The sequence below is a fragment of the Phascolarctos cinereus genome, unplaced genomic scaffold (genome assembly GCF_003287225.1).
Source record: "Phascolarctos cinereus isolate Bilbo 61053 unplaced genomic scaffold, phaCin_HiC Scaffold_2;HRSCAF=192, whole genome shotgun sequence".
In the NCBI taxonomy this organism is placed as follows: domain Eukaryota; kingdom Metazoa; phylum Chordata; class Mammalia; order Diprotodontia; family Phascolarctidae; genus Phascolarctos; species Phascolarctos cinereus.
In genome coordinates this window covers 301,769,867-301,784,175 of record NW_027555625.1, presented here as the reverse complement: position 1 = coordinate 301,784,175, position 14,309 = coordinate 301,769,867, and the positions used below count along the sequence as shown (strand labels likewise).

At 37.0% G+C, this 14,309-nt stretch overlaps 1 protein-coding gene across 5 annotated transcripts in view; it reads left to right on the top strand.

Annotated features, from left to right (window-relative positions):
- Positions 1-14,309, top strand: part of RABGAP1 (RAB GTPase activating protein 1) — a 219,971-nt gene that overhangs the window by 25,081 nt on the left and 180,581 nt on the right. The gene's annotated exons all lie outside the window — the stretch shown is intronic.

The following is a 14,309-nucleotide window of genomic DNA, read 5'->3' as shown; positions in this document are numbered from 1 at the left end:
ATTTGACTTGAAAACATTGAAATTGATTTCTTTTGTCAGTAAGTTTCTTTTCTATGTAAGTGGATTTAACAGAATTTGTATTTGATTAAAGACTTTCCTTATTGATCTTTTTCTGCTTCTTTTTCTGCTTAATATTATAGTAGCCATAGCTGTTTATCAAAATCACTTGTTGCAAGATAAACATTTGTATTATCTTAGCATTTTTGTGACTCCTATGATGATAGTAGCTCATATTTATACGGTGTTTTACAGGTTAGACAGTGGTTTCCTCCCAGGAACCACTTATTTACCATTTTTATTTATAATTAAGTAGATATTATTCCTCCTGCCCCCTATATTACTTTTACCACCACCACCAATTTACACAAGGAAGCTGAGGCTCAAGAAGCTAATGGCTTATGAGGGTCAGTCAGCTGGTCAGTAGAGGAACAGATACTACAGTCTAGGTCTTCCACATACCACACCCAGCATTCTATCCAGGTCAAGCTGCACTGCTGTACATGAAGAAGATTTGGGAGGAAAGTACTTGTTTTTGGGGGGCCTAATATGTCTTGTATAAGGGCAATGCCAGGCCAGCAGCACTGTTTATTAAATTAAGTTTTAGTATTACTAAAACGATTTTAAATATCTGACCTTTTGACCACTTATGTTTACTTTCCCTTTGTCACGCGACAATTCCTTTTCTTACACACCATTGTCATCTTGCTTCCTAGGGTTACAAAAAGTGGCAGTTGTGTAAACCATGTTGCATTCATGGATAAAGTTGGAAGGGACATCAAATGTCATCTAAGTCCACTCCTTGTGTTACAGATAAGGAAACTGAGGCCCAGAAAGGTGAAGTGACTTGCTGGAGTCACACAGCTAATAAGTAACACAGGCAGTATTTGAACACATGTCCTCTGTTTTCAGATGTAGCTGCCGTTTGCCATTTTTATCACCATCAAAAAAGAGCTTTCCTCCCAAGGGTCAATACCTTGTCTCTCTGGTTTCTTTTATTTGAAAATTTCTTTTTAAGAAACACAGTACTTGGGGAAGCATAGTACAGTACCTTATTGAGCCGAATTTATTAAATTCAGGCAGATAGAACACTGGGCCTAGAGTCAGGAAGACCTCAGCTTAAATCTGGTCTCCGATACTTATTAACTATATGACCTTAGTCAAGATACTTTACTTCTGTTTGCTTAGTTTCTCCAACTATAAAATGGGGATAATAATAGCACCTGCCTCCCAGGGTTGTTGTGAGTATCAAATGAAGTGTTTGTAAAGCACCTAGCACAGTCCCAGGCACTATATAAATGTTATTGTTATTATTATTATTAAGGTTGGAAATATCAGAAATGAGCACTTTAATTTGTTGCCCTTCCCCACCTAAGAAGTGTCTTACAGGTGGTCAGTAGTCAATAAATGTGTATTAAGTACCTCCTATGTGCCAGGCACTGTGCTAAGTGCTGGGGAAACAAAATAGGGAGAAGACAGTCCCTTCCTTCAAAGAGCTTACAAGCTAATGAGGAAAGACAATAAGCAAATAAATATGTACAATTACATGAGTTTTATGCAAGATAAATAGAAATAATTAAGAGAAAGGAAGAGCTAGAAATAAGAGGGTTTAGGAAAAGGCTGCCTGTAGAAGATAGGACTTTAGCTAGGACTTAAAGGAAGCCAGTAAGAGATTAGGAGGCAGAGCATTGCAGGCATGGGAGACAGCTAGAAAAAAGGTTCAGAGCCTAGAAATGGAATATCTTGTTATAAGAACATCAAGGAGGCCAGCTTCTTCTTTTTTTTTTTTTTTGCATTTATTTATTTTTAGTTTTCAACATTTACTTCCACAAGATTTTGAGTTCCAAATATTCACCCCATCTCACCCCTCCCCCACCTCAAGATGTCATGCATTCTGAATATCCCTTCCCCTAGTCTCCCCTTTCTTCTATCTCTCTCCCCCCTTCTCTTATCCCCTTTCCCTTCTGTTTTCCTGTAGGGCAGGATAGATTTCTGTACCCCATTTCCTGTATTTCTTATTTCCTAGTTGTATATGAAAACATTTTTTTAAACACGTGTTTTTAAAACTTTGGGTTCCAAATCTTCTTCCTTCCTCCCTCCCTCCCCACCCTCATTGAAAAGCCAAGCAACTCAATATAGGTTATACATGTGCAGTTATGCAAAACACTTCCATAGTAGTCATGTTGTGAAAAATTAACTCTATTTCCCTTAATCCTATCCTGCCCCCCCATTTATTCTATTCTTTCTTTTGACTCTGTCCCTCTTCAGAAGTGTTTGCTTCTGATTAACCCCTTTCCCAGTCTGCCCTCCTCTCTATCATTCCCCTGCTCTCTTGTCCCCTTCTCTCCCTATTTTCCTGTAGGATAAGGCAGATTTCCATACCCAATTGAGTGTGTATATTATTCCCTCCTTAAGCCAAATCCTATGAGAATAAGATTCCCTCATTCCCTCTCACCTTCCCCCGTTTCCTCTCCACTGTAAGACCCTTTTCTTTTCTGTTTTTTTGTGAGATAATTTACCCTGTTGTACCTCTCCCTTTCTTCTTCTCCTAGTGTAATCCCCTCTCATCCCCTAATTTTATTCTTCAGATATGACCCCTTCATCTTTAACTCACCCTGTGCCCTCTGTCTATCTATCTATCTGTCTGTCTGTCTGTCTATCTATCTATCTGTCTGCATACACATACATATAATTTTTTCCCTCCAACTACCCTAATAGTGACAAAGGTCTCATGAGTTATAAATATCATCTTTCCATGCAGGAATGTAAACAATTCAACCTTAATAAGTCTCTTATGATTTCTCTTTCCTCTTTACCTCTTCATGTTCCATTTGAGTCTTGTATTTGAAAGTCAAATTTTCAATTCAGCTCTGATCTTTTCATCAAGAATGCTTGAAAGTCCTCTATTTCACTGAATAACCGTTTTTTCCCCTGAAGGATTATACTCAGTTTTGCTGGGTAGGTGATTCTTGGATGTAATCCTATCTCCTTTGCCATCTGGAATATTATATTCTAAGTCCTGCGGTCCCTTAATGTAGAAGCTGCTAAATCTTGTGTTATCCTGATTGTGTTTCCTGAATTGTTTCTTTCTGGCTACTTGCAATATATTCTCCTTGACCTGAGAACTCTGGAATTTGGCTACAATATTCCTAGGAGTTTTCCCTTGGGGATCTCTTTCAGGTGGAGATTGGTGAATTCTTTCCTTTTCTATTTTGCCCTCTGGTTCTAAAATATCAGGGCAGTTTTCCTTGATAATTTCTTGAAAGATGATGGCTAGGCTCTTTTTTTGATCATGGCTTTCAGATAGTCCAATAATTTTTAAATTCTCTCTCCTGGATCTGTTTTCCAGGTCAGTTGTTTTTCCAGTGAGATATTTCACATTGTTTTCTAATTTTTCATTCTTTTGGATTTGTTTTACAGTGTCTTGATTCTCATAAAGTTACTAACTTCCAATTGCCCTATTCTGATTTTTGAGGAAGTGTTTTCTTCAGTAATCTTTTGGACTTCCTTTTCCATTTGGCCAATTTTTCTTTTTAGGGCATTTTTCTCCTTGTTGGCTTTTTGGACCTCTTTTGCCGTTTGGGTTAGGCTGTTTTTTAAGGTGTTATTTTCTTCAGCATTTTTTTGGGACTCCTTTAGCAAGCTGTTGACTGTTTTTCATGATTTTCTTGCATCACTCATTTCTCTTCCCAGTTTTTCCTCTACTTCTCTTACTTGCTTCTCAAAAATCCTTTTTGAGCTCTTCCAAGGCCTGGGACTGATTCATATTTTTCTTGGAGACTTTGGATGTGGAAGCTTTGACTTTGTTGTCTTCTTCGGGTTGTATGTTTTGATCTTCTTTGTTACCGAAAAAAAGATTCTGTGGTCTGACACTTCTTTCGAGGTTTGCTCATGATCTCAGCCAATTACTGGAGTTATAAACTATTAAGGTAGAGGTCTGCTTCCAATGTGGAGAATATACTGTCCCAAGCTTCGGGGGTTTGTACAGCTGTTTTCAGAGATACTTCTAAGGACCTACACAGTTTCAGTTCTTCCAGGGTGGTATGATAAGGGGCAAGGTGTTTACTCCTTTCCTGGCCTGTGCTCTGGTCTGTGAGTAACCACAAGCAGTCTTTTCTATCTTGGAACTGTGAGGAGAATTTTCTCTCCCCCAGCCACTACAAGCTCTACCACGCCAACGCTCCTCCTCACCCCAGGACCACACCTCAGAACTGTGACCCAGATCCAAGCACAGGCAAAGAGATTCCTGCCTCAGCACTGGCAAAGAGATCCCTGCAATCCCTGTCTGATAAGCTACCCAATTTCCCCTCACTCTGTGGGTCAAAAGCTCAGGAGGCAGCCACTGCCCCAGGGCCGCACTTGGGAACTGGTGCTGAGACCTAGCTTCTCTCTCACCGCAGAAACACACTTTTCCCACTGACCTTCTAAGTTGTCTTTGGTGTTTGTGGGATTGAGAGGTTTGGAATCCGCCACAGCTGCCTGTGATTCAGTCCTCTGAGGCCTGCTCCAGGTTCACTGTTGCCTGCATGCCCATGCCGAACTGCGCTCCTCTGTCAGCCCGGTGCAATATACCTTGGAAAATTTATTTCACTTTGTCTTTTTGTGGGTTCTGGTGTTTTAGAATTTGTTTAGATCCATTTTTTATAGGTATTTAGAGAGGTTTGGGGGAGAGCTCAAGCAAGTCGCTGCTTTCACTCCACCATCTTGGCTTCACCTCCATGGAGGCCAGTTTCACTGGATCAAAGAGTACATAGTGAGGAGCAAGGTGTAAAAAGGCTGAAAAGGTAGAAGGGGGCTAGGTTATGAAGGGCTTTGAATACGAAACAGAGAATTTTGTATTTGATCCTGGGGTCACTAGGGAGCCACTAGAGTTTATTGAGTGGCATAGTTAGAGCTGCCCTTTAGGAAAATCATTTTTATGGCTGAATGGAGGATGGATTGGAGTGGGGAAAAACTTGAAGTGGGCACATCCACTGTCGGGTTTTTGTAGTAGTCTAGGAGTGAGGTGATGAGGGCCTGTACTAGAGTGATGGCAGTGTCAGAGGAGAGGAGGAGGCATATTCAGAAGATATTGCTGCAGAGGAATCAACAGGCTTTGGCAACAGCTTGGTTATGAGAGGTGAGAAATGGCCAAGGATGTCCCCTTAAATGTGAGCCTGAGAGACTAGTTGTATGCTGTTCCCCTCTACTGTAATAGGGAAGGTAGGAGGTGAGGAGAGTTTAGAGAGAAAGATAACGTGTTCAGTTTGGGACTTGTTGAGTTTGAGGTGTCTGCCTGATAGCTAATTCAAATGTCTGAAAGGTAGTTGGAGTTGCGAGATTGGAGGTCAGCAGAGAAGTTGGAGCAGTATAGGTAGATTTGACAATTGTCATCATAAAGATGATAATTAAATTCTTGGAAACTGATGAGACAACCAAGTGAAGTAGTAAGAGAGAGCAGAGAAGAGGGCCCAGGACAGAACCTCTGGGGTTTTTAACCCATGGTTAGTGGGTGTGATCTGGATGAAGATCCAGCAGAGGAGACTGGAAAGGACCAGTCAGGTGGTAGGAGGAGAAGTGATGCCTTAAAAACCGAGGGAGAAGAGAGTATCAAAGAGGAGAGCATGATCAGAAATGCCAGTGGCTTCAGAGAGGTCTCAGAGGATGAGAACTGAGAAAAGACCATTGGACTTGGTAATTTCATTGGTAACTTAGCACAGAGTAGTTTCAGTGGAATGATGAAGTTGGAAGTCCGATTATAAGGGGTTAAGAAGAAAGTGAGAGGAGAGAAAACGTATCGTACACTGGGTTTTGAAGAAGTTTAGCCATAGGGGCAGTTAGGTGGCACAGTGGATAGAGCTTCAGCGTTGGAGTCAGAAGGACCTGAGTTCAAATGTGGCCTCAGACACTTAACATTCACTTGTTGTGTGACCCTGGGCAAGTCACTTAACCCCGATTGCCTCACCAAAAAAAAAAAAAGTTTAGCCATAAAGAGCAAAAGAGATATAGGACAATAGCAGGGATGGAAGGATCAAGTGTGGGTTATTTCCCCCGCCTAGGAAGGGGGAGACATGTTTGTATGCAGTAATTAAGGAGTGCAGTTAGATTAAAAATAAGTGCCAGAGTAAGGATAACAGAGGAGGAAATCTGTTGGGAGAGTCTAGATGGAATGGGATCACTAGAGCAGGTAAAGACGTTATCCTTAGTAAGGAGTAAGGCCACTTCTCACATGAGATAAGGGTAAATGAGGAGATAGTGGCAGAAGGCATGTAAGTGATAGGAGATGAGGAAGAGGGGAGAAGATAAAGCTCATAACAAGTGGCCTCAGCTTTTTTTCTGAAGATATGAGACAAAGTTCTCAGCTAAGAGAGTTGGGGGAAAGAGAGCCCTGAGTTTGGAATAGCTGCCATGGAGAGTTGGAATAGTGAGTTGATGAGGGAGAGGTATCATAGGATTGCCTAGCAGCAGTGAGGTCCCAGTTGAGATTGTGTAACATAAATTTGTAGTGGGTCCAAGCAGAATGATTAGTTGATTTTCTTCATCTTTGTTCAGCAGCTCATGTGTAGGAGTAAAGGCTTGTGGAGTATTTTATGTGAAGGCCAAATGTTTTTGAATGGATCTATATCTTTAACATGTACAAAGTGGATTCTATAAATTTTAGGGCACAGATCAAAGCTCCCAACATAAGGTCTTGTGTTTGTACCCCTTTATCTTTCTGCACATATACAAGTAGTGTGATGATTGTGGCAACATTATTATTAGCAGGGCCAGAAACTTTTGCGAGACAAAATATAAGGAGAGGCATAAGAGAAGTTATGTCATTTACTTGCTATGGCCAGAATTGTTGTGAAGAAGGTGAAGGCACTTTAGAGTGCTAAATAAATGTAAGCAGTGGTTATTAACACCTTGTCAAAGCCTCAGTTTCTTTATCTGTAAAATGACGCTAAGAAAACATATAAGGTTATTATAAGAAAAATGCTTTGTATATCTCAGAGTTACTTGTATGTTGTTTTTATTATTTTTAAGAGGCAGAGACATAATAGTGTGGCAGTAGTACTACCACCCTCTTCCCCTTTATGTTTCATAGGGTTATGATGAGGATTAGATTATCATTTATACAAGTATTTTGGTCTTAGCATTCTGAATTCTGGACTGGTTCAATTTAGTTGAATTTCAAGTTTAGTTTAATTCATAAGAATTTATTCCTCAGGAAGATAGTCTCTACCCTCTCTTCAGAGTTCTGGCTGTGTAGTCTAATGAGGGCTTCCTGTTTTGGGGGTTGTTACTACTAAAAATTTAAATAATTTCTTCTTTTACAAGGCATTTTGCCAGCCCATATCAGGAATGGAGATATTCCTTCAAATGAGGGTGGAAAAAGCAACAATCTTAAGAGAATGCTGTCTCAGTTATCTCTTTATGTACATTGCCCTTAAAATTAAGCTACTAGCTGCTGGTGATTCCTAGGAGACTAAAGTCTGTTATAGAATATTAATGTCCTCCACTCAGTACATCCTGAGTTTTCTGTCCTGAGTTGTTAAACAAAGAGATTCCTTAGTTGGAAGGGAGTTCTCCAAGCTTTATGAAAATAAAGAAACAGGAACAGAAGTCATCTCCTCCCTAAATCCTCCTGCCTAAATCAGCATTTCCCAACCTGTTCCCAGAACTCTTATGTTAAGCCTAAAATGGCTAGGGATTCAGTTCTGGCAAAATTTTCCCTCTAAATATGAAATTATGTTCTTTTCTACTTCGGACTTGTGATCTCATTAATGTGAGTACTTCTTTCACCAGTACAGATTTAGTGCCTCTAAACTATTTTGTCTGTGAAGGATCTACCCAAAGTGCTGGATGCCTTTTAGTTCTTTTAATATTTTGTGGGTCAGTACACAAACTATCTATTTATTATTCCCTCCCTGTCCCGCTTCCTTTACCAGCCTCCTTGTGCTTGATATCTTTTGCATTGTTGCCCTGTGGTTCACCTACAATTTATGAATATTCTGAGATTGTGATGGCTCATACTACACAGTTATTTAATATCACCAGGGAAATATTGGTTTTTAAAAGGCTTTTCAGTTTTTTGTTTTATTTTAATTTTGATGGGGGTTGTGGGACAACAGCTGCAAGTGATCCAGTCTGCTCTCCTCCTATTCAGTCTTATGCTCAGCTCTTTATCCACAGTGCCTATCAACTGTACCAGGCTGGTGGATTAGTTCAGTGGGCTAATATCTGGGTTATAAGCCTGCAGTGTCTTTTTTGTTTTTCTTCTGTGGCTTACTAGACTTTGGTAATCTAAGAAATTATGTATATATCAATCTTAATTGGGTGGCACTTTTTGACTATGAAGATAGATTTAATTTATTCTTTTTAACTATAAATTTTCTAATTTTCTTTCTGCTTAATACCAGGGGGTATTCTAGTTCTCTCATATTTATGTTTTTTATCAGTGTATATCAAGTGTTCTAAGGCCACGTGTTGTTTAGTCATTTAAATTACATTTAAATTAGTCAAAACACTGAGTTATTTAGTAATTTAAATTACTTAACCAGTTTTCTGACATGATCTTTCATTTTCCTTAAATTATTTTGGAAGGCATTTACTTATACTGATAATATTTATGAAATATGACTTTGGCATTTCTTCCTATATTCACAAACTATTGATCCTAGTAGAATTTGAAGAAATGTGAATATTACCAGTACTTTTCCAATCAAATAAGTATTTATTAATCACTTACTATGTGCCAGGCACTGTTCTAGGTCCTAGGATACAAGTACAAAAATGAAACATTCCCTATACGTAATGAGCTTTCATTCTAGGGAGAGGAAGACAAGTACATATATATATATTTATAGTACAAATGTATAATTAATATATATGTATGTATATATATATTTATAGTACAAATGTATAATTTAATATATATATGTATGTATACATATATACACATACATACAAAATAGTTAAATACAAGGATTTTGGGAAGGATGATATGTCTAGCATTTGGAGTAATCTAGAAAGGCATTATGCAGAAGGTAATGCCAGAGCTGAATCTTAAATAAAGGAATTCTGGTGTATAAATGGAAGGAGTGTATTACAATCACATGGGAAACCAATGCAAAGGCACAGTGATGGGAGGTGGAATGTTGTGTGTGAGAAACAGAGAAAAGGCCAGTTTGGTTGGAGCGACAAGCATGGGAAAGATAGCAATGCCTAATGAAGATAGAAATGTAGATGGGGGCCAGGTTGTGAAGGACTTTAAAAGCTAAACAAAGAAATTTTTATTTTATTTTAGAGGTAATAAGAAAGCACTGGAGTTGGCCGAATGAGTGATTCTATATGGTCAGATCTATGCTTAACGAAAATTACTTTGGCAGGAATGTGTAAGATGGTCTAGAGTGGGAGGTGACTTGAAGCAGTGGAATAAATTAGGAAAATGTTGTGATAATGGAGGTGAGAGATGATGAAGGCCTGAAACCAAGATGGTAACTGTGTCAGTGAAGAAAAGAAGTTATATGTGAGAGATGTTGTGAAGTTAGAAATGGCAGTACTTGGCAACTGAATGATATGTAGGGTGAGGGAGTGAGGAGTGGAGAGTGATGCCAAGGCTATGAATATGAAACATGGGTAGAATGGTAGTACCTTTGACAGAAATAGGAAAATTTGGAAGAGACAGTTTAAGAGGAAAGGTAATGAATTCATTTTTAGACACGTTGACTTTTCAGATGTTTTAAGGATATTCAGTTTAAAATGTTTAATAGCCAGTTGATGGTGTGGAACTCAGTCTCAGAGGAGAGGCTGATGAGGGATGTATAGAACTAGGAGTCATCTGTATAAAGATGGCAGGTAAGCCCATGGGAGTTGATAAGGTTACCAAGAGATTGTATAAAGGGAGAAGGAAAGAGGATCCAGGATGAAACTTTGGGGAATTACCACAGTTAAAGGATGTGATATGAATGATGAGCCACAAAAGGAAACTGAGAAAGAACATTCACACAAGTAGGAGGTAAACCAGAAGATAATAGGTTCTCAAAAATTCAAGAGACACAATTATGTAGGAGGAGATGGTTGTCAACAGTATCAAATGCAGCAGATTGATTGAGAAAGATTAGTAGGTACTGGGAAAAGTCCATCTGATTTGGGGATTAAGAGGTCATTTGTAACTTTAGAGAAAGAATACTCAGTTGCATGATGAAGATGAAAGCCTTATCACAAAGAATCAAATGTGAGGAAAGGAAGCAGAGACAACGGAACATAGACAATTTTTTCCAAGGAGTTTGCCTAAGAAAAGGGGGAGAAATATTGTTAACTTGAGGGGATGATAACATTCTAGTAAATGTATATTGTGGAATGGGGTGCAGTGTTTTGTTTTCAGGTAAGGAAGACTTGGGCTTCTTTGAGGGCAGTAGAAGAAAAAGGTTTTAGGGAGAGTTAAAGGTTTAAGAGAGGGGAGGATGATTGAGTATGAAATCTGCTGTGAAAGATGGGAGTGAGATCAAATGCATACGTATAGGGGTCAGCCTTGCCATGGAGAGGGTCCAGTTTTTAATCATAGACTGGGGAAAAGAAGAGAGATTGAGAGTTGATGTCAAAGGTTGGTTTTTTAAAAAAGTTTAATATATTTTATTTTTCTCCCAATTACATGTTAAAAACCATTTCTTAACATTTGTTTTTTTAATTTTTTTAAATTTTTAAAATTGAAAAAACAAACAAAAATTTAAAAATTTATTTAAAGTTTTGCCTTCCAGATACTATCCCTCCCTCCTTCTCACCCCTCCCTCCTCCCTGAGATGGTAAGCAATCAGATATAGGTTATGCCTGTGCGATTGTGTAAAAACATTTCCATATTAGTAATTTTGTATAACAAGACTTTAATAAAAGAAAAACAGTGAAGGCAAGAAAGTGAAAAATGGCATGTATCAGTCTGTTTCCAATCATATCAGTTCTTTCTCTGGAGGTGGATAGTATGCTTCATCATTAGTCCATTGGGATTGTCTTGGATCACTGTATTGCGGAGAGTAGCTAAATCATTCACAGTTCTTCATAGGACAATATTGCTGTTACTGTGTACAGACGTTCTTCTGGTTCTGTTCGCTTCATTATGCATCAGTTCATGTAAGTCTTTCCAGGTTTTTCTGAGGTCATCCTGCTTATCATTTCTTATAGCACAATAATATTTCATTGCAATCATATACCACAGCTTATTTAGCCGTTCCTCAATTGATGGGCTTCTCTTTGGTTTCCAATTCTTTTTTTTTTCTTTTTCTTTCTTTCTTTCTTTTTTTTTTGTGTGAGGCAATTGGGGTTAAGTGACTTGCCCAGGGTCACACAGCTAGTAAGTGTTAAGTGTCTGAGGCTGGATTTGAACTCTGGTTCTCCTGATTCCAAAGCCAAAGTTCTATTCACTGCGTCACCTAGCTGCCCCAGTTTCCAATTCTTAGCCAACGCAAAAAGAGCTGCTATAAATATTTTTGTACAAATATGTTTTTTTCCCTTTTTTCAGATGTCTTTGGTTTAAAGACCTAGGTCAAAGGGTATGCACAATTTTATATGGTTAGATCAGTTCATAACTCCACCAACAGTGCATTAGTGTCCCATTTTTCCCATATCCCCTCTAACATCCAGCAGTTTCCTTCTTTTGTCATAGTAGCCACTCTGAAAGGTGTGAGGTAGTAGTTCAGAATTTGTGTTTCTCTAATCTGTAGTGTTTTAGACCATTTTTTCATATGACTACAGATAGCTTTGATTTCTTAATCTGAAAACTGCCTGTTCATATCCTTTGACTATTTATTGAATGGGGAATGACTTGTATTTTTATAAATTTGATGCAGTTGTCTATATAGTTGAGAAATGAGGATGTTCTCAGAGATACTTGTTGCAAAATCCCCCCCCATTTTTCTGCTTTCCTTATAATTTTGGTTGCGTTGATTTTGTTTGTGCAAAACTTTTTAATTTTATATAATCAAAATTTTCTGTTTTATATTTTGTAATGCTCTCTATATCTTCTTTGGTCCTAAATTCTTCCCTTATCCATAAATCTGACAGATAAACTATTTCATGCTCTTTTAATTGTTTTAAGGTATCAACCTTTATGCCCTTATCTTGGTATGCATTGTGAGATATTGATGTATACCTGGTTTCTGCCATACCGTTTTCCAGTTTTCCCAGCTGTTTTTGTCAAATAATGAGTTTTTGTTAAACTTTTTTTTTTTATCATATACTAGATTACTCTGTAAAAAATAAAATTTTTGCACTATAATGTAATTTGTACCTAATCTGTTCCACTGATCCACCATTCTGTTTCTTAGCCAGTACCAGATTGTTTTTGTAATTACTGCTTTATAATATAGTTTGAGATCTCGTACAGCTAGACTACCTTCTTTCTCATTTTTTTCCATTGATTTTCTTGACATCCTTGAGCTTTTGTTCTTCCTAATGAATTTTGTTATTATTTTTTTCTAGTTCTATAAATACTTTTTGATAGTTTGATTGGCATGGCACTACATAAATAGATTAATTTAGGTAGAATTGTCATTTTTATTATTTTGGCTCATCCTACCCATGAGCAATTAATATTTTTCCAATTGTTTAGATCTGACTTTATTTGTGTAAAAAGTGTTTTATAGTTGTGTTCATATAGTTCTTGGGTTTGTCTTGGCAGGTATTTTATATTGTCTGCAGTTATTTCAAGTGGAATTTCTCTTTCTGTCTCTTGCTGCTGGACTTTATTGGTAATATATAGAAATGCTGATGATTTATGTGAGGTTTATTTTGTATCCTGCAACTTTGCTATAGTTGTTAATAATTTCTAGTAGTTTTTTAGTTGATTCTCTAGGATTTTCTAAGTATAACATCATACCATCTGCAAGGAGTAATAGTTTTGTTTCTTCATTGCCTATTCTAATTCCTTTAATTTCTTTTTCTTCTCTTATTGTATAGCTAACATTTCTAGTACAGTACTTAATAATAGTGATGATAATTGGCATCCTTGCCTCACCCCATATTGTATTGAGAAGGCTCCTAGCTTATCCTCATTATAGATTAATACTTGCTGATGGTTTTAGATAAATATTACTTATTTTAAGGCAAGCTCCATTTAATCCTATGCTCTCTAGTGTTTTTAATAGGAATATGTGCTCTATTTTGTCAAAGGCTTTTTCTACATCTGTTAAGATAATCATATGATTTCTATTGGTTTTGTTATTGATATAGTTAATTAGAGTTAATACTGAACCAGCCCTGCTTCTCTGTATAAATCCCACCTGGTCATAATGTGTGATCCTTGTGATATATTACTATAATCCCTTTGCTAGTATTTTATTTAAAATTTTTGCATCAATATTCATTAGAGAAATTGGTCTGTAACTTTCTCTGTTTTGGCTCTTCCTGGTTTGGGTATCAGCAATTTGTGTCATAAAAGGAATTTAATAAGATTCCTTCCTCACCTATTTTTCCAATTAGTTTATATAGTATTGAGATTAATTGTTCTTTAAATGTATGGTAGAATTTGCTTGTGAATCCATCTGTCCCTGAGGATTTGTTTCTTAGGAAGTTCATTGAAGGCTTGTTCAATTTCTTTTTCTAAGATTGGGTTATTGAAGTATTTTATTTCTTCTGTTAATTTGGGTAATTTATATTTTTGTAGATATTCATCTGTTTCATTTGGATTGTCAGATTTATTGGTATATAATTAGGCCAAATAGCTCCTAGCAATTGTCTTAATTTCCTCTTCATTGGTGGTGAATTCGCCCCTCTCATTTTTGATACTAGTAATTTGGCTTTCTTCTTCTTTAAATAAAATTAACCAATGATTTATCTATTTTATTGTTTTTTTAATAAAACTAACTTTTTAATTTTAGTTCAATAGTTTTCTTACTTTCAACTTCATTAATCTCTCCTTTGATTTTCAGAATTTCCAATTTGGTGTCTAATTGGGGATTTTTCATTTGTTCTTTTAGTTTTTGTTTTTAGTTGTATGCCCAGTTCATTGATAATGCTCTTTCTCTGTTTTATTGATGTGAGCAATTAGAGACATACATTTTCCCCTAAGTACCACATTGGCTACATCCTATAAATTTTGGTTTGTTGTCTCATTGTTGTCGTTTTCTTTGTTGAAAGTATTAATTGTTCTTATGATTAATTCTTTAACCCATTGTTTTTTAGGATTAGATTACTTAATTTCCAATTCATTTTTAATCTGTCTTTACATTGTCCATTATTGAATGCAACTTTTATTGTATTATAATCTGAAAAGGATGCTCTGCTTTTTCTGCATTTGGTGGTGAGGTTTTTATGTCCTAATACATGGTTATTTTTTCTGTAGGTGCCATGTACTGCTG